Source organism: Papio anubis, chromosome 8 (genome assembly GCF_008728515.1).
Source record: "Papio anubis isolate 15944 chromosome 8, Panubis1.0, whole genome shotgun sequence".
NCBI lineage: Eukaryota > Metazoa > Chordata > Mammalia > Primates > Cercopithecidae > Papio > Papio anubis.
The window spans coordinates 78,690,417-78,712,896 of record NC_044983.1 but is presented as its reverse complement, the minus strand read 5'-3'; positions in this window follow the sequence as shown (position 1 = coordinate 78,712,896).

Genomic DNA, 22,480 nt, shown 5'->3' with positions numbered 1-22,480 from the left:
CATGTACACACACATATACAAACAAAACACACACATGCTTTTCTCTTATATTTCAACCACCATCAGTCTTACAGAATTTTAGATAAGATGGAAACTATCTTTAACTGGCATGCACATCCTGGGAAAAATTATTTTTTACTACCTAGCCAGAAAGATGTATATTTAAAGCCATTTAAAAATAAAGCAGTGTGTAGAGGGAAATTTATAGCACTAAATACCCACAAGAGAAAGCAGGAAAGATATAAAATCGACACCCTAACATCACAATTAAAATAACTAGAGATGCAAAAGAAAATACATTCAAAAGCTAGCAGAAGGCAAGAAATAACTAAGGTCAGAGCAGAACTGAAGGAGACAGATACACACACACACACACACACACACACACACACATACACACCCCTTCAAAAAATCAATGAATCCAGGAGCTGGTTTTTTGAAAAGATCAACAAAATTGATAGACCACTAACAAGACTAATAAAGAAGAAAAGAGAGAAGAATCAATTTGACTCAATAAAAAATGATAAAGGGGATATCACCACCGATCCCACAGAAATACTACCTTGAGAGAATACTATAAATACCTCTATGCAAATAAACTAGAAAATTTAGAAGAAATGGATAAATTCCTGGACACATACACTCTCCCAAGACTAAATCAGGAAGAAGTTGAATCTCTGAATAGATGAATAACAGGCTCTGAAATTGAGGCAATAATTAATAGCCTACTAACCAAAAGAAGTCCAGGACAAGACAGATTCACAGCCGAATTCTACCACAGGTGCAAAGAGGAACTGGTACCATTCCTTCTGAAACTATTCCAATCAATAGAAAAAGAGGGAATCATCCCTAGCTCATTTTATGAGGCCAGCATCATCCTGACACCAAAGCCTGACAGAGACACACAAAAAAAGAGAATTTTAGACGAATATACCTGATGAACATCTATGCAAAGATCTTCAAGAAAATACTGGGAAACCGAATCTAGCAGCACATCAAAAAACCTACCCACCAAGATCAAGTTGGCTTCATCCCTGGGATGGAAGGCTGGTTCACTATACACAAATCAATAAATGTAATCCATCATATAAGCAGGACCAAAGACAAAATCCACATGATTATCTCAATAGATGCAGAAAAGGCGTTCAACAAAATTCAGCAGCCCTTCATATTAAAAACTCTCAATAAACTAAATATTGATGGGATGTAACTCAAAATAATAAGAGCTATTTATGACAAACCCACAGCCAATATCACACTGAATGGGCAAAAACTGGAAATATTCCCTTTGAAAACTGGGACAACACAGGAATGCCCTTTCTCACCACTCCTACTCAACATAGTGTTGGAAGCTCTGGCCAGGGCAATCAGGCAGGAGAAATAAATACAAGGTATTCAATTAGGAAAAGAGGAAGTCAAATTGTCCCTGTTTGCAGATGACATGATTGTATATTTAAAAAACCCCATTTTCTCAGCCCAAAATCTTCTTAAGTTTATAACCAACTTCAGCAAGGTCTCAGGATACAAAAATCAATGGGCAAAATTCACAAGCATTCCTACACACCAATAGCAGACTAACAGAGAGCCAAATCATAAATGAACTCCCATTCCACAATTGCTTCAAAGAGAATAAAATACCAAGGAATCCAGCTTATAAAGGATGTGAAGGATATCTTCAAGGAGAACCAAAAACCACTGCTCAATGAAATAAACAAAAAAATGGAAGAACTTTCCATGCTCATGGATAGGAAGAATCTATATTCAGAAAATGGCCATACTGTCTAAAGTCATGTATAGATTCAATGCCATCCCCATCAAGCTACCAATGACTTTCTTTCCAGAATTGGAAAAAACTATTTTAAAGTTCATATGGAACCAAAAAAGAGCCCACATGGCCAAGACAGTCCTAAGCCAAAAGAACAAAGCTGGAGGCATCATGCTACCTGACTTCAAACTATATTACAAGGCTACAGTAACCAAAACAGTGTGGTACTGGTACCAAAACAAAGATATAGACCAATGGAACAGAACAGAGCCCTCAGAAAGAATATCACACATCTGCAACCATCTGATCATTGACAAATCTGACAAAAACAAGAAATGGGGAAAGGATTCCCTATTTAATAAATGGTGCTGGGAAAACTGGGTAGCTATATGTAGAAAGCTGAAACTGGGTCCCTTCCTTACACATTATACAAAAATTAATTCAAGACAGATTAAAGACTTAAATATGAGACCTAAAACCATAAAAACCCTAGAAGAAAACCTATGCAATACCATTCAGGACATAGTCATTCATGGGCAAGGACTTCATGACTAAAACACCAAAGCGAAGGCAGCAAAAGCCAAAATAGACAAATAAGATCTAATTAAACTAAAGAGTTTCTGCATAGCAAAATAAACTACCACCAGAGTGAACAGGAAACTACAGAATGGGAGAAAATTTTTGCAATCTAGCAATCTGACAAAGGGCTAATATCCAGAATCTACAAATAACTTAAACAAATTTACAAGAAAAAATCAAACAGCCCCATCAAAAAGTGGGTGAAGGATATGAACAGACACTTCTCAAAAGAAGACATTTATGCAGCCAACAGACACATGAAAAAATGCTCGTCATCACTAGTCATCAGAGAAATGCAAATCAAAACCACAATGAGATACCATCTCGCACCAGTTTGAATGGTGATCATTGAAAAGTCAGGAAACAACAGGTGCTGGAGAGGATGTGGAGAAACAGGAACACTTTTACACTGTTGGTGGGACTGTAAACTAGTTCAACCATTGTGGAAGACAGTGTGGCTATTCTTCCAGGATCTAGAACTAGAAATACCATTTGACCCAGTGATCCCATTAATGGGTATATACCTAAAGGATTATAAGTCATGCCACTATAAAGACATATGCACCTGTATGTTTATTGCGGCACTATTCACAATAGCAAAGACTTGGAACCAACCCAAATGTCCAGCAATGATAGACTGGATTAAGAAAATGTGGCACATATAAACCATGGAATACCATGCAACCATTAAAAAAGGATGAGTTCATGTACTTTGTAGGGACATGGATGAAGCTGGAAATCATCTTTCTAAGCAAACTATCACAAGGAGAGGAAACCAAACACCACATGTTCTCACTCATTGGTGGGAACTGAACAATGAGAATACTTGGAAACAGGGTGGGGAACATCACACACCAGGATCTGATATGGGGTGGGGGGAAGGAGGAGGGATAGCATGAGGAGAAATACCTAATGAAAATGACAAGTTAATAGGTGCATCCCATCAACATGGCACACATATACATATGTAACAAAACCGCACGTTATGCACATGTACCCTAGACCTTAAAGTATAATAAGAAAAAGAGAGAAAAATAAAAAAATCAAATGATATAATTTATGAGGATATATCAATACAAAGAAATATAATTACTGGTTTAATAAATTGGACTCTTCTAATATTAAAAATATAACACCTTTAAAGAGAAATTGACAAAATTTCGTAAATTTATGTTTTGGCAAAAAGGAGCAAGAATAGCCACATAAATCTCAAAGAGGGACAAAAGTTAAGAATTACACTGAGTCTCAGAGTTATTAAGATCTATATGGAGACAACACATTACTGTTACAAAGATAGAAAAATGAATCATTAAAACAAAATAGTGAGTCCAGAAATGACCATATATGCATGCTTACCTGATATAAAACAAAGTAAGGCTGTAGAATGATGGGGAAATAATGACATCTTCAAGATATTCTAAGTCAATTGGATATTTTTATGAGAATTTTTTTAACCTTACATCATAAACACATGATTTCTTGGATACTTTGCATATCTAAATGTGATCAGCAAACAATAAAGCTTTTAATAAGTGGAACATATTATCATTTTCTTAGCAGAGGCAACAAAAATACTAAACATGAAACTTTGGTCATAAATAACAAATTAATAAATTTGATACTAAAATTAAGGGTTTCTGCTCAGCAAAACGCTGTAATAGATTGAAAAATAAAGAATCAAATAAAATATTCAGGAAATATGTACCTGGTATAATAATCTTTTCCTCTGTGTTTGCGTGTGTCTGTGTGTGTGAGTGTAAAATCTACAAATCATTAATAAAATGGAAGTCAAAGCAAGTCAAACCAATAGACAATGAACAAATACTGGAAGAAGCACTGTCTAGAAGATTGTTCTAAATTGTCTAGAAAAATATGAAAAGTTGCTTAAAATTATTAGTCATTAGGAAAATATCAACTAAAACCACAATATGTTTCCAGGAATACAAATGACAGACAACACCAAGATGAGGTAAGGATATGGGAAACCAGGGACTCTTAAGCACTTGGAGGAGTGTAGACTGAATAGTACAAAGACTTTGCCTTCTCTATTAAAATTTAACATAATTATAAGATACAATAAACTCTGTTGGATGCCTATGTACATTTTCTAAGACACATGCATCATGATGGTCATTGCAGAATCTTTTATTAAAGTCAAAAAGTAGAAACAAATTTCTATAAACATTAGAATGATTGAATAAAGTGTGTTTTCTTTCTACAATGCAACACTAAAGCATGGAGAATTAACAAATTATTACTGTACAAAAATACATGAATGGATCTCACAACCATGTCACATTAAAACAAAAAAGAGAGTGGTGGGAGGGACATACAAAAGAGCACGTTCTATATAATTCAAATGATAAACAGTTCAAAACAAGCAAACTAATTTAATTTTTTAGATCTCAGAATAGTTTGTCCTTGAGGGTAGTAAATAGGAAGGGGCAGAGGGACATTTCTGAGATTCTGATAAAATTCCATTTCTCAATTTATGTACTGTTTACAAAGATGTGTTCACTTCATCATAATTAATTGATATTACATTTATTAGGATCTGTCTAGTTTTATTCTCTGCATGTTGTACTTCCATAAAAAGTTTCTAAAAGTGCTATTATCAAGGTGTAACAATATACCTGAAGCCTGAATCATGGGCTTGCTAAGGAGATGGTATGCCTAATAAATTTCTCTACTTTATAGTAAGGACTCAGAAATGCTCTAAGGTTACTAGAGCCCTGATAAGTTATTTGCCTTGATAAGAAAGCAGAAGATTAACTGGTGTATCTGTCAATATTGAGTAAGGCCCAAGAGAATCACAAATAGAGATGTTTCAAAAGAACTGATAAGATCCTCACTCTGATCTGGAGGTTTCTTTTGTAACTGGGCACCTCATTAAAAACCTCAAGTTCAGGGAATCACATACCTTGGATTGCAGTTGTCACCATATCCTTAGGTCTGCTGGAATATTTTGGTTACATCATCATCAACATGTACAATTTCTTACAAGGATGATTTGAATGTATTGCAATGGAATAGTAATATAGCCATGGAATGTGCATTTAAGTATAAAGTATAAAATGAATCTTAAAATGTAAAATTAAAATGTGAAATATCTTCAAGAGATAAGTTGCATTTGCAAAAAGATATAACTGACTGCTCTGAGTGGCAGCAGGCCTGTTTAAACCATGTATATAATTAATGTATGTCTTTTAGAACACTTAATTCCTGTAATTCTAATTTTTATGAAACAATGTAGTTTCTGCAGGCTCTTTGCATGGAGACAAAGAGGAGAAAAATTGTCCACGTACTCCCTGCTACAGTAAAAGTCAAAGGCTAATATAGAATTTTCTATATATTGGGTGAGAAACAGATGATTATGTTGGTTGTCAGTTAAAGAAAGACAATCTATGGCATTATACTGTAATCTGGCCATAGACAATTCATAGGTGGATTCTAGTCAGTGGTTATGGGTAACAGGAAAAGGTCTACTCCTTTAAATCAAAAGTTTTCAGAAGTGCAGTCAATTGTTCAGGTTCCAGGTCAAGGAGACTGTGACTTAAAAATAGGACTTTTTGGAGAACAGGAGGGCTGGATATAACCAGGAAGGAACCGCACCAGTTAGAAGGTTTGAAGAAGAGAAGGACAGAAAGTGACATTTATGTTGTATAAGAACTTTTGGGGCACTTTTGTGTACATTCAGTATCAGAAAAAGGTGGGAAATTAACTTCTAATATCACTCGTGTATTGAGAATTGGCTTCCTGAACAAGGTTGTTACAGACCCTGGGTGTGGGAACCACAGCAGGGCAGGAGGTTCCTCATGACCGGATGGGAAGAAATAAAAGAGTAGTAGACAGGCACAAGTAGTCATACACACACACCCCCGCCCCCCAATCATTTCTATAACATTTTAAAGTTATACCTATTAGAATGCAGTTGTTAAAATTGCAATTACAGACATACCTAGTTTTATTACCCCTCACTGTATTGTGCTTTACTCAATTGAAGGTTTGCGGCAACCTTGCATTGAGCAAGTTTATGGGCACCATTTTCCAACAACATGGACTTATTTCATGTCTTTGTGTTACATTTTGGAAATTGTTGCAATATTTCAAACTTTTTATTATCCTTTTATTTGTTATGGTGATCTGTGATCAGTGACTTTTAACATTATTATTGTAATGTTTTCAGGCACCATGATCTGATGGCCTGAAATATAAGATGGCAAAAATAGTTTATAATATGTGTGTTCTGACTGGTCTAACAACTTGCTGGTCCTTCATCTCTCTCCTTCTCCTCAGGCCTCCCTGTTTCCTGAGACAAAATAATATTGAAATTAGGCCAATTAGTTACTCTCCAACAATCTCTAAGTGTTCAAGTAGAAGGAAGAGTTGCATATCTTTCTCTTTAAATAAAAAACTAGATATGATTAAGTTTAGTGATTAAGGTATGTTGAAAGATGATATAGGTTGAAAACTAGAGCTCTTGCACCAATCAGTTAGTCAAATTGTGAATGCAATGGAAAAGTTCTTGAAGGAAATTAAAAATGCTCCTCTAGTAAACACACAAATGATAGGAAAGTGAAACAGTCTTATTGCTGATTTGAAAAAAGTTTGAGTGGTCTGAATAGAAGAACATACCAGCCACAAATAACTCCTCAACTATATGAAGGTTATGAGAGGTAGTAAGCTGCAGAAGAAAAGGTGCAACTGAGGAGAGGTTGGCTGGTGAAATTTAAGGAAAGAAGTGATCTTCATAACATAAAAGTGTAAGGTGAAGTAGCCAAGGCTGACGTAGAAGCTTCAGCAAGATATTTAGAAGATTTAGCTGAGATAATGGATGAAAATCATTACACTAAAGAACAAATTTTCAATGAAGATGAAATAGTCTCATGTTGGAAGAAGATGGCATGTAGGACTTCCATAGCTAGAGAGAAGTGAATGCCTGGCGTCAAAACTTCAAAGAGCAGACTGACTCTTGTTAGGAACTAGTGCAGCTGGTGGCTTAATTGGCTTTAAGTTGAAGCCAATATTCATTTACCATTCCAAAAATCCTGGGACTCTTGAGAATTATGCTAAATCTACTCTGCCTGTGCTCTATAGATGGAACACCAAAGCCTGGATGACAGAACATCTGTGTGCAGCCTGGCTTAGTGAAGATTTTAAGCCCACTGATTTTAAGCTCAGAAAAAAAAAAAAAAAACAACTATTACTTTCAAAGTATTACTGCCCACTGACAACACACGTGGTCACCCAAGAGCTCTGATGGAGGTATACAATGAGAATAATGTTGTTTTCATGTTGGCTAACACTACATTTCTTCTGCAGCCCATGGATCAAGAAGTAATTTTGACCTTTAAGTCTTATTACTTAAGAAATCTTTCATAAAGCTATAGCTTCCATGGGTAGTGATTCTTCTCATGGATCTGGGCAAAGTAAATTGAAAACCTTCTGGAAAGGATTCACCACTCTAGATGCTATTCAAAAATGTCTATGATTTATGGGAGGAGGTGAAATATCCACATTAACAGGAGTTTGGAAGAGATTCAAGATTTCAGTGGTGGAAGTTACTGCGGTTTGGTGGAAATAGCAAGATAAATTAAAATTACAAGTAGAGCCTGAATTTGTGAATTGCTGCATTCTCATAATCAAGTTTTAATGGGCAAATGGTTGATTCTTATGAATGAACAAAGAAAGTGGTTTTTTGATATAGAAACTACTCCTGGTGAAGTTTCTGTGAACATTGTTGAAATGACAAAAAAGGATTTTGTATATTATATAAACTTAGTTGATAAAGCAGAGACAAGGTTGGCAGGGATTGCCTTCAATTTTGAAAGGCATTCTACTGCAGATAAAATGCTACCAAACAGTGTTTTATGCTACAGAGAAATCATTTGTGAAAGCAAGAGTTAATCAATGTGGCAGACTTCATTGCTGTCTCATTTCTAAAAATTGCCATAGCCACCCCAACCTTCAGTAACCACAACCCTGATCAGTCAGCACTCATCCATCTCAAGGCAAGACCCTCCGCCAGCTAAAAAGATGAGGACTCAATGCATACTCAAATAATTGTTACCATTTCATTAGCAATAAAATATTTTTAATTATGGTTTATATAGATTGTTTTTTCTAGACATAATGCTATTGTACACTTAATGACTCCAGTATAGTGCAAACATAACTTTTATATGCATCGAGAAGACAAAAAATTTGTGTGCTTTGCTCTGTTCCAATACTTGCTTTACTGTGATGGTCCAGAACCTGAAAATGTGCCACAAGATGTCAGAGTTATGCATGTATGCCAGTATGAATTAACTTATTCATATTTTATTTAGAGCATTGCCATTGTCTTACATCAATCTTCCTTCTATCCCATGTTTTTTAATGTCTCTGACAATTTCAAAATGCTAATGCTTCATCCAAAGCAAGCTAAATTTTCTTTGAGTGCACTTTGTGCTCTTTTATTCTAAAAAGCTAACAGATAAAACAACATTCTGTGTATTACTTGAAAAAATAAGGATGCTAATAAATAAACATCTTATTTTTTTAGTCCCTAGACAATGTTAATAGCAGCTTGAAAGAAAAGCAGCCTGAAGAACCACAACACAAAATTAAACTCATTGGTAAGACCAGATGTGGTTACAAGGTCACAATAAGTCTCTGAGAAATCTTGATCAGAAAGCTCATGCGCTTCCAAAAGGAGTCTAGCTGTTGCAATGTCAGTACTGCAATATATCTGGTCACAGGATGGGTACAAACAGCAAGAAAGGAGAATTTCACATGTAGACTCAGAAAATGTTTGATTGTATTCCCTTCCCTGTTTCCTGGGGACCTAAAGTAACTTCTGCTGCTGTGGATACTTACATTCAAATGAATGTTCATGAGTGATGTTTCTCTTTTAGCCTATCCAAAGCAAATGCATTTCCTGGAGGGTAGCTTTTGCCATTTAATATCACTGGCTTCTGCTTTGAAATCTAATGACTCAAGGATCACTGTTGTCATATTAGGAGATTTAAGTCCAATACTAATTCTCCGGCTAATTATTTGAATCACAGATTCACTTAACCTCTGAATTTTCTTCTCTCTAAATTCATGATCTTTGGGCTTCCGAAAATAATAGCCCACTGAATTTTTAAAAATATGCAGTAGCAGCATATATTTTTAACTTTTATTGTTAAGGACACTTAAATCAACCAATATCTGGGATTATTAGTTTAGGTTCATGTTTACCTCTTAATTTGTTACATTATACCCATGTCAGGCCATAAATCAAAAAGCAATCTCCCACAGTCAAGTCAGCTTTATAGATGGTTTTCACATTTGACTTGCAGAAATGCTTCTAGTTATTCACTTGTAACTTCAGTAGTAGCACAGAATTACTGTATTAGCCATCGGCTTCCCTTTATTTTGCTATTCTTGTGCTGGAGTAAACAGAGATTGGTTAGGTGAAGGAGCTGGCAGGAGTGAGAGAGAGAGAGAGATCTTCAAAGTTGAATGAAAGCATAATTTCACCCTTTTAAATTTTATCTTTTGAAATTTACAAATAAATAGCGATACATATTCATGGGGTACAGAGTGATGTTTTGATACATATAATGTACAGCAATCAGAGGTTACTTAACATATCCATTATCTCAGACATTTATAATTGTTTGTGTTGGGAACATCCAATACCCTGCTTCTGGCTATTTGAAACTGCATAATATACTTTTGTTAATTACAGTCATCCTACAGTGCTATAGAACACCAGAATTTATTCCTCCTAACTAGCTGCAATTTTGTATCCTTTAGCAATTTTTTCCCAGTGCCCCCACTTCTTCGTACCTTTCCTAACCTCTGAAATCCTCCGACAGAGGGACTTTTTATATCGATGAAATCAACTTTGTTTAGCTTCCACGCATTAGTGAAAACATGTGGTGTCTAATTGGCTTAAAACTTGGCCTTCCAATAGACTTAGGGTAAAATGATCTGTAAAAACAAACTTATTAGATTTTTGACATGATAAAAGTAAATGTTACTGATGCAGGATTTTTCTTGGCCCCTTTGCCAGACTCATGGCAGAGGCACCCCATCTACCCAACCCACCATGTTCAACCCCTTGTGGGAAGAAGCATGTGAGTGTTCCTGTGTGGCCCACGGCCAGACCAGGCATGTCACCTTGAGGGGAACACAGCAGCACCCATGTGAGGGTGCCCATGATCTCAAAGCCCGAGAGGGCTATTACAGTGCTCCTTTAGTTTCACTGTCCACACACACTGGTGTGTTAACAGCTTGGTTGGCCCCTTGCTTCATCGTGTGGGGCAGCTGCCCTCTGCCAGTGAGGGCAAAGGGTCAGTGTGACAGCCTTTCTGGATACCCACACTCAGAGGGTCCTGAGTCCTTGTTTGGCGTCCAAGAAGAATGAGCTCACATGGACGACTGAAGGATGGTGAAGGTGGAGAATTTTAATGAGCAATGAAAACCGCTCTCAGCAGAGAGGGGAGCTAGGGAGGGGATGGGAAGGGCAAATTGTCTTACCTGAAGTTCGGCCGTCTGCCCCTCTACCAACTGAGTTTGAGGACTTTATAGGCACAAGATGGAGAGTGAATGCTGATAGGTTTGTGAGTATGCAAAAAAGGTTAAAGCAAAGACACCACTCAAAGGTGGGCATGACAGTGTAGAAAACCAATTAGAAAAGGGTAGATATATGTAAAACAGGGTAAAGGTAGGGATCAATCAGAGGAAAGTGCACCAAACGGGAGACAAGTTCTCAATCTGGTCCAAGGATTTAACTTGTAGCTTGGCTTTCAGGCTTTAAACTGTCTTTGGCCTGGAGGTGGGGCTTCACCGGGTACCCACCCCATCTGCATAGGCATTTAGCTGGCTCCTGTTGCTATCAATACTATTATAATTTTGTTTGCCATCACTTTTATTTTTGCCATCACTTTTATTTTCTGGAATATGAAAGTGACAAATTCATTCAGCAAGTAGTACACACAATATCTACTGTGTGTCAGGCACAGTCGCTGATGAGAAAGTATGCCACAATAAAAAGTTGTCATGCTGAGATTTAAAAAAACAAAGATATATTTAAAATTGTCCTTTTCGTTATATTGTTAAAGTCTCATGGATGTGATAGTTCTAATACATTTCCATTATACCTATGTATTTAAGAAACGTAGTAAATAAAGTCAGAGTTGTTTTTAAAAATGGCTCCACAGTAAGTAAATCTTCTAAACTTATAATATTGAAAACTATTTCTTATTTCCTCAGCAACAATGTGTAATAAAATGTGTGATTCTGTTAAAGACAACTGTTTACATTGATCATCCTAACTAGACTGCAAGCGTTAGGAGATCAGGAGAAACTGATGCTTGCATATGTTTTTACCCAGTTTCTAGGCTACTTATAGTCACATAGTAGGTGCTTATAATTTGTTATTGTTGTTGGACACATGACCTTTTAATGTTAATCTTTGAAACTTCAGAACCTTTTGATCTTTCAGCTACTCTATCATGTAATATTTTTTTCTCTCCCTGCTGTATTATGAATTCTATCACATGTCATACCTCATGTTTCCTAACACAGTTTACTTTGATCTATTCATCCTGTCTCTTTTAAGGGCAATTTTAAAGCACATGGTAACTTAATAGAAAAGTTCAAAATATTTTGAATTGTAATCCCTCCCTAGGTGTTCTATTCAGACTTTTAAACAACCGTCTGTAAAATGGTTATAAACATATATTCTTGATACACCAGCAGGGAGCACATGTATATATTTTTGAATTGTAATGCAATAAGAAGTAAAATGAAAGGATTTAATAATATTCTTCAAATTGTTTCATGGGCACATTGCCAAAATGCTTAAGCAAATGGCTTTTTGTATCCTTTTCTAGTGAGTCAATATTAGTAATTTTCATAAAAGCATCTTACACAGTCAAGAGAGTCATGAAAGCATTTTCCCCTGAACAGAGTGAGCTTATGTGGAATATTGATTCTTCATGTCAAACACAGCTGGAGAGTTTCACCAGTAATTCTGGATCTGGCACACAAAATAGCTTCACTATTCCCTATATCTATTGAATTAGAGGAAGATTGGTTAATACATAACTTTAAAGATGCACCCAAATGCAGAGTCCATACATCACCAAAAGAAATGGACAGGATGGTATTAATCATGTTCTGAAATATGCCACTGAGGACAAATCAAAGTTGTCTTCCTATTTCAATGATTTGCCAAGAACAATAATCCACTTCTAACAAGCCAGGTCACTGTTTCGTTCCCTTGGTTCCACTGCAGATGACTGTAGAACACACCATTCTCTGTGATGGGATTAGGCATCTGTTACAAACAGATGGGCTACCCCAAGTAACGCATAACAGGTAATAGCAAAACAGAATGGATATTCCCCAATTCTCAGAGTTGATTTAGTTGGATGTTCCTCCTAAGAATATGTTGCTTAATTTTGTGGTAGTTTATGGCATTTCAGACAGTTGTCATGCTTCTGGGGACAGTTTGGTGATTCTTAATGCTTGGAGGCACATCAGAATTTCTTGATTTCTGGTTTATATTTTGTCTTCAGATTTTCCTTAATGTTTGCCTAAATCATAATCATTAACTTACATCTTACAGGCTTTTTTTTTTTTTTTTTCATGAATGAGCTATTTACCTTTTTCTTCAGATTTCCAAAGCTTATATTTCTTTGAGACTTACAAACAATAAAGAAGTGAGACATTCCTTTATGATATTTTTCTGGCATTTTCAGGCTTTAGCTTAGATGCTGCATAATTTCATACCTTCATAATTAAAATCCTAACACCACACTTTCAGTTGAAAGCTACTAAATCAATTGCCATATTGTATATAAGTATCACCACTAGCAAAGCATTAGGGGTTTTGGAATTAACAATTTAAAATGTCTTTGCAAATGTATAAGCTACGGAGTTCACTTTGTACTTCTATGTTAATAAAATGCAGAACTGAATTTTCTATAAAAGCAGAAGGATATGAGTGGCATTCTTTATGTTATCTAGAAAAGCACTTCCTAAAGATTTTACAGTATATGAGCTTGAAGAAGAAAAACAGATGTGCACTTTTCTCTGGCCTTCAAAGTTGAGGGTCATCTATTACCACGGATAAAATACAGCATTGTGACTATCAATGGATTATCGCAATTCCTTTCTCACTACCCTGTTTCATTTTTACTGAATATTTACCATTATTTAGAGTCATGCAAAGATAAAATTTCAGTGTGGGAAGGTAAAGAGCATGAATATTAAACAACATGTTCTGTTGCTGCCAAATTCCAAATTCCCAGTAACAACCCACTCTGAGGTAGAGTAGAATGGTGACAATCGTGTTACCATATGACAATCTGTCACTTTATGGGAAATAGAAGATGTTATTTTGAATGTACAATTTCATAAACATTTCATGTATTGACCTTAGAAAAAACACATAAAGTTTATCTTTTCCTTGACACTGTAACAACAAAACTACATTTAATTGGATATATTTAGACTTGTGAATTTTGCTTCATTAAAAAAATAGTAAAAGAAAGTAGTTGTGACATATTTGGGTGCAGAGAAGTATGTATATTTTCTTAACTGTTGATACTTTACACTTTGGACTTTGCTAAGATACAAGTTCTAAATGAATGTATTGAATTCATTGAGCAAAGGGTTTAGGATGACAAATGAAAATCTATATTTTTGATTTAATATATTAATATATATGTTTTATAAACAGCTTATATGATTTTAACTTCCATTGTTTACAAGTATACGAAAGTAACTTTTCAGAGGGCAGAAATAAAGGGTAAAGAGTTCCTCTAAGTTTAAGCCCTTACATAATAAACAACACTGTAACATTTATTATATGCCACACACTGCTCTGTGCAATTTTACATAAATTTGCTATTTTATTTTATCCACAATAGTCCTCCAGGATTGTTATTTATCAGTTATTTGATAATGGATAATGTTATCTTCACCTTTAAAGGTAAGGCAATGAGGCAATCAGGTGACTTACCCAAGGTAATACAGCAGTTAAGCAACAAGACTAACTTGTGAATGAAGGCAGCTTGATTCCACAGCCTGCTCTATGCCACGTCATCTATTTTTGTAGTTCTCTGTGATAACATCCTGTGTTTTATTTCTGTCCATTTTTTTAAAGATATTGCTATGGGTTTAACTGAGCCTGCCAAAAAAATATGAAAGATATGTTAAAAGCCTAGGATTGCATTGGAGTAGGATTGGCTCTTAATCTTATATGAGTGATGTCCTTATGAGAAGAAGAGAGACAGACCCAGAAACACACAAGGAGAGAAATGACCATGTTACAACAGAGGCAGAAATTGGAGTAATGCATCTACAAGCCAAGGATTACTGTCAAATACCAGCAGCTAGAAGAGACAAAGACTAATTCTTTCCTAGTTCTGGAGTCTAGAAGTCAAAAATCGAAGTGTCTGTCAACAAACTTCAACGCAGTTTGTGGTGCTTTCAAATGGCAACCATAGAAAACTGTTTATAGTGACTATAATGATACTAAAGAAACAAAGGAGGAAAACTGTGATAAAAAGATAGGCAAGTGTAATTTTCACAATGTTGAACCTTAAATTTGGGCAGAGACCTAGATAAAGGCTTTGTGACTTTCAAGGAACATGTGCTTCTTTCTCTGATATTGTCTAAATGATGAAGACACAATTCAGTTTTGAAAATAAACTTAAGTTTCTGGATATTCTTTGCTGAACCATTTAGGTACATGATGCACCCCTACATATGTATACTGGAAATACTAAGAATGGAGATTGCATGTGCTCTTTTTGATTGGTATCTGCCCTCAATGTCTAGTAGAGGGCTCTATCCAGGCCGGATTTCATTGTAAATATGATACTATTACTGGTGCTGCTAATGTTACAATTCAGGATTACCTATAAAACGTTTCTAAGTTTCTCTCAGCAAAAAAAATGATACACTGCTTTTTTGTTGTTTGGTTGTTTTGTTTTTTTTGTTTATTTGCGGTAGGCTGCAACAAACTTGGTTAAATTTTGACATGGAGGGGGACATGGAGAAAGATTGTTATGGATGATGATAGACTTGTTCTACACTTCCTCCTTTTGGGCCAGGATGGACTCTATGTCATTGCTTATACATCTTTCTACTTTATAGTATAGCATTAAATACTTTTCTTGTAAGAACTAGAAAAAAGGCAAGCAAGTTCCCACTTATGATATTATACTAGTATTGCATCAGTAAGTGCAACAGGGCAAAAAAAATGCTAAAAGAAATCAATAAAGAACTTAAATAAACACAAGAATTATGGATTGGGACATTCAATAGTGTTGTCTATTTACTTCCAAAATGATTGAACATAACTTAAGTCAAAACCCAGCAAGTAGATGGGCTCAGTGGCTCATTCCTATAATCCTAGCAGTTTGGGAGTTTGAGGTAGTAGGATTGTTTGAGTCCAGGAGTTTGAAACCAGCCTGGGCAACATAGCAAGACCCCTGTCTCTATAAAAAATAAAAAAAAAAAAAATTGCCAGGCAAGGTGGTGCATACCTGTAGTTCTAACTACTCAGAAGGCTGAAGCAGGAGGATGGCTTCAGTCCAGAAGTTTGGGTCAGCAGTGAACGATGATCATGCCATTGCACTCCATCCTGAGCAACACAGCAAGAGACTGTCTCCACAAATAAAGAAATCAGAAATTAAGAAACCCAGCAAACTTCTTTGTAGAAACTGATATGTTGATTTTTAAAAATTGTTTGAAATGCAAATGATGTAGAACAGCCAAAATTGTCTTAAAATAAAGTTAAAGGACTCAGACTACATGATTTCAAGATTTCCTATAAAGCTAGAGTAATAAAGACAATTTTTATTAGGACAAGGAAGGAAAACAGAACAATAGAACAGAATACAGTATACAGAAATAGACTCAAACATATATATGATTTTTATAAAATTTACTAAGGCAATTCAACAGTAAAAGGGACATCATTTCAAGAAATAGTTTTGGAACACCTGGATATCTGTACATAAAAGTTAGAGAACCTTATCCTCTAATTTCCTTCAAAGGCAAAAATTTAGAAGTCATGCAAAGACTTGCATGAATTGAAAACTATAGAGTTTCTATAAGAAAACTGCCAAATATGTTTGTGTACTTTGGGTAGACATAGTTTTCTTAGTCTCACAAAAGGACTAACAATTAAATAAGAAAACTTGATCAGCTGGAAAGCATCAAAACTGAAATATCTGCTGATGTCATATTAGCAAATGAATAGGCTAGCCAATGAGTGAGATAAAATATTTACATTGCATATTTGACTAAATACTCAGATCGTAAATACACAAAGACATTCTTCATGTCAACAACAAAAAAGCAACAAAAGTTATAAATTGGTATAAGATTGATCAGATCCAGCCTGATCTGTCCCTCTGTTGGAGGCCTGGGAACTCAGGCTAGTGTCACAGTTCTCCCTGGCTTGGTCCAATATAGACAGGGGTGGCCAACAGGGGGCAATGGCTACAAGGGAGCAGGACATCCAGGTGAGTGGTGTCCAGTGATTACTCTGTGCCAGGATGACTGAGGCACTCAGTCTCTACCTTGCTATGTCCCTAGATTTTTTCTGAGGGCAAACAAGGCAATGAGCCATGGGACTCTGGGTATGGCTGGCCATAGGCCCTGAGACTTCTGGAAGAGTGGTACGTCCTGCCTGCACTGTTTTCTCTGTAGCACCTCGCAAGTTTGTTTGCCATACATGGATGATCTGTGGCACATTTCCCAATGACATGCCATCATGCCTAGTTGTCTTCCCAGCATGGTAGCCTCCATTGTTACCCACCACATAGTCACCATCAAAATCAGGTTGATTGGGCAGAACTTGCTGGAACCATCCTGCCAAGGGATCTTCCGTGTGTTTTAAACTATTTATTAAGAAGAAGCATTCCTGAAACATTGCCAGGGGTCATCATTCTCTGTTTTAGATGCTCTCCCAGTCTTCACTGGTTCTCTTCTAGCGTACCTGGAGAAAATCAAGAATGGATCCTGAGATTACTTCTCTAAACTTTAGAACGTTCTTAATGACTGTCTGACTGGTGGGAAGACCCAGACCTCCTCTTTTCTCTTTGACGCAGCGTGAAGAGAATGATGTAGACTCGGAGCCCGCCCCTATCTTCTCCTCTAAGGTGGAGTTAGAGGCTCATGTATCAGGAGCAGTAGACTGCTTTCTACAGATTGTGAAGGATCAAGGAGTTTTGGAGCTCTGGACTGGGTTGACAGTCCACTTGCTGGAGGTAGTTCCATACTTCAGAATTGTTTAACTCCTTTGAATTCTGAAAAACAACAACAACAACAAAACAACAACAACAAAAAACCCTATTTTCAACCTAATAGCTACATTGTGTCTGCTCCTCTACAAAACTGCAAAACTAGTCTAAAACTTTTACTCTATAAAATGAGTGGAGTTAGAAGTCCACAGATTGAAGGTGTGTTACCATCTTAGATAAATGTAACCTTGCAATTGGGTATATCTACAGGAGACTAGAGGGTGGGTATTCCTATATGCTGCTCTTGAAAATGAGAAGGTTCAGACTTATTAGATCTCCAGACTAATGTCCTGTAAACACTTATGCCATGGGAAAGTTTTCCAACACTCGCTCTCATGGTGATATTCCAACGAATTTTATAACTAATGCTTAGCAGTAATAGAACCTATAGTGTTCCTTATGGATAGAAACCAGATACTGATGAAAGAACTTTGCCATAACATCTAAAAGCAGCATGTGGTTGAAGCAGAAGTAGAAGACCTTCCACACTTTATTATAAGCACATGGTCACTGTCAATGCAAAACCTGCACTATCCAATGTAGGTTTTCTTTCATATGACTTGACCCAGAACTTCCTAATACAATTGTTCTTAAATTTGTGATCTTTATTGGCTTCTGAATGTAAGTATCAGGGTATTAATTACACTGTATTAAAACTATGTAAAAACTTTTAGCACTTAAAATTTTAGAACCATCCTTTATCTAGATTTGAAGCATCCAGGCTTAGACTCTTGCATTTCCCAAAAGCAGCTTTACTATGCCTGGTTAGTTGTGTCCCCAAGACCATCTTCTGATTGATTTGCATTCATCAGTTATGTACAATTTAAGTAACCTAATTTCTCTTTTTTTTAAGTTGCTTCGTATTCTATCCCCACAATGCATCATTTGGATAATATAAGTTATTCTCACATATCCTGGTACATTAGAAAGATTCAACTAGAACTTCTGACTCATGTACCAAAAAAGCAAAAGATAAAAAATTAAAAAAAGAACTAAATAAAAATATTTCAAGTTAATAATTCGTACTGGCGTTTTGATAAAATAAATTTCAGGATTCTTTCACTTTGTGATTCTAAACAGGTTATAAAATGCTATCTTTTAAATGGGGGCTCATCTAGGTATTTAAAAATCTTAATCACCGTCAAATTTTGTGTTCATTTATTCTTTTAAAATATGTGTGGGTGTATGCATATTTGATTGAAGGTTTTGCTATCTTTTTATTATTATTATTATACTTTAAGTTCTAGGGTGCATGTGCACAACGTGCAGGTTTGTTACATATGTATACTTGTGCCATGTTGGTGTGCTGCACCCATCAACTCGTCAGCACCCATCAACTCGTCATTTATATCAAGTATGACTCCCAATGCCATCCCTCCCCCCTCCCCCATCCCCATAATAGGCCCCAGTGTGTGATGTTCCCCTTCCCGAGTCCAAGTGATCTCACTGTTCAATTGCCACCTATGAGTGAGAACATGTGGTGTTTGGTTTTCTGTTCCTGCGATAGTTTGCTGAGAATGATGGTTTCCAGCTGCATCCATGTCCCTACAAAGGACACAAACTCATCCTTTTTTATGGCTGCATAGTATTCCATGGTGTATATATGTGCCACATTTTCTTAATCCAGTCTGTCACTGATGGACATTTGGGTTGATTCCAAGTCTTTGCTATTGTGAATAGTGCTGCAATAAACATACGTGTGCATGTGTCTTTATAGCAGTATGATTTATAATCCTTTGGGTATTTACCCAGTAATGGGATGACTGGGTCATATGGTATTTCTAGTTCTAGATCCTTGAGGAATCGTCATACTCTTTTCCATAATGGTTGAACTAGTTTACGGTCCCACCAACAGTTTAAAAGTGTTCCACATCCTCTCCAGCACCTGCTGTTTCCTGATTTTTTAATGATTGCCATTCTAACTGGTGTGAGATGGTATCTCATTGTGGTTTTGATTTGCATTTCTCTGATGGCCAGTGATGACGAGCATTTTTTTATGTGTCTATTGGCTGCATGCATGTCTTCTTTTGAGAAATGTCTGTTCATATCCTTTGCCCACTTTTTGATGGGGTTCCTTTTTTCTTGTAAATTTCTTTGAGTTCTTTATAGGTTCTGGATATTAGCCCTTTGTCAGATGAGTAGATTGCAAAAATTTTCTCCCATTCTGTAGGTTGCCTGTTCACTCTGGTGGTAGTTTCTTTTGCTGTGCAGAAGCTCTTTAGTTTAATTAGATCCCATTTGTCAATTTTGGCTTTTGTTGCCATTGCTTTTGGTGTTTTAGACATGAAGTCCTTGCCCATGCCTATGTCCTGAATGGCATTACCTAGGTTTTCTTCTAGGGTTTTTATGATATTAGGTCTAACATTTAAGTCTCTAATCCATCTTGAATGAATTTTCATATAAGGAGTAAGGAAAGGATCCAGTTTCAGCTTTCTACTTATGGTTAGCCAATTTTCCCAGCACCATTTATTAAATAGGGAATCCTTTCCCCATTTCTTGTTTTTGTCAGGTTTGTCAAAGACCAGATGGCTGTAGATGTGTAGTATTATTTCTGAGGACTCTGTTCTGTTTCATTGGTCTATATCTCTGTTTTGGTACCAGTACCATGCTGTTTAGGTTACTGTAGCCTTGTAGAATAGTTTGAAGTCAGGTAGTGTGATGCCTCCAGCTTTGTTCTTTTGACTTAAGATTGTCTTGGTAATGCGGGGTCTTTTTTGGTTCCATATGAAGTTTAAAGCAGTTTTTTCCAATTCTGTGAAGAAAGTCATTAGTAGCTTGATGGGGATGCATTGAATCTATAAATTACCTTGGGCAGTATGGCCATTTTCACAATTTTGATTCTTCCTATCCATGAGCATGGTATGTTCTTCCATTTGTTTGTGTCCTCTTTTATTTCACTGAGCAGTGGTTTGTAGTTCTCCTTGAAGAGGTCCTTTACATCCCTTGTAAGTTGGATTCCTAGGTATTTTATTCTCTTTGAAGCAATTGTGAATGGAAGTTCATTCATGATTTGGTTCTCTGTTTATCTGTTACTGGTGTATAGGAATGCTTGTGATTTTTTCACATTGATTTTGTATCCTGAGACTTTGCTGAAGTTGCTTATCAGGAGATTTTGGGCTGAGATGATGAGGTTTTCTAAATATGCAATCATGTCATCTGCAAAGAGGGACAATTTGACTTCTTTTCCTAACTGAATACCCTTGATTTCTTTCTTTTGCCTGATTACCCTGGCCAGAACTTCCAACACTGTGTTGAATAGGAGTGGTAAGAGAGGGCACCCCTGTCTTGTGCCAGTTTTAAAGGGAATGCTTCCAGTTTTTGCCCATTCAGTATTGTATTGGCCGTGGGTTTGTCATAAATAGCTCTTATTATTTTGAGATACGTTCCATCAATACCAAATTTATTGAGAGTTTTTAGCATGAAGTGCTGTTGAATTTTGTCAAAGGCCTTTTCTGCATCTATTGAGATAATCATGTGGTTTTTGTCTTTGGTTCTGTTTATATGCTGGATTACGTTTATTAATTTACATATGTTAAACCAGCCTTGCATCCCAGGGATGAAGCCCACTTGATCATGGTGGATAAGCTTTTTGATGTGCTGCTGGATTCGGTTTGCCAGTATTTTATTGAGGATTTTTGTATCGATGTTCATCAAGGATATTGGTCTAAAATTCTCTTTTTTTGTTGTGTCTCTGCCAGGCTTTGGTATCAGGATAATGTTGGCCTCATAAAGTGAGTTAGGGAGGATATCCTCTTTTTCTATTGATTGGAATAGTTTCAGAAGGAATGGTACCAACTCCTCCTTGTACCTCTGGTAGAATTTGGCTGTGAATCCGTCTGGTCCTGGACTTTTTTTTGGTTGATAGGCTATTAATTATTGCCTCAATTTCAGAGCCTGCTATTGGTCTATTGAGGGATTCAACTTCTTCCTCGTTTAGTCTTGGGAGAGTGTAAGTGTCCAAGAAATTACCATTTCTTCTAGGTTTTCTAGTTTATTTGTGTAGAGGTGTTTATAGTATTCTCTGATGGTAGTTTGTATTTCTGTGGGGTTGGTGGTGATATCCCCTTTATCATTTTTATTGCATCTATTTGATTCTTCTCTCTTTTTTCTTTATGAGTCTTGCTATCAGTCTGTCAATTTTGTTGATATTTTCAAAAAAAAAACAGCTCCTGGATTCATTGATTTTTTTGGAGGGTTTTTTGTGTCTCTATCTCCTTAGTTATTTCTTGACTTCTGCTAGCTTTTGAATGTGTTTGCTCTTGTTTCTCTAGTTCTTTTAATTGTGTTGTTAGGATGTCAATTTTGGATCTTTCCAGCTTTCTCTTGTGGGCATTTAGTGCTATAAATTTCCCTCTACACACTGCTTTAAATGTGTCCCAGAGATTCTGGTATGTTGTATGTTTGTTCTCATTGGTTTCAAAGAACATCTTTATCTCTGCCTTCATTTCGTTACGTACCCAGTAGTCTTTCAGGAGCAGGTTGTTCAGTTTCCATGTACTTGAGCAATTTTGATTGAGTTTCTTAATCCCGAGTTCTAGTTTGATTGCACTGTGGTCTGAGAGACAGTTTGTTATAATTTCTGTTCTTTTACATTGGCTGAGGAGTGCTTTACTTCCAACTATGTGGTGAATTTTGGAATAAGTGCTGTGTGGTGCTGAGAAGAATGTATATTCCGTTGATTTGGGGTGGAGAGTTTTGTAGATGTCTATTAGGTCCATTTGGTGCAGAGTTGAGTTCAATTCTTGGATATCCTTGTTAACTTTCTGTCTCGTTGATCTGTCTAATGTTGGCAGTGGAGTGTTGAAGTCTCCCATTATTATTGTATGGGAGTTTAAGT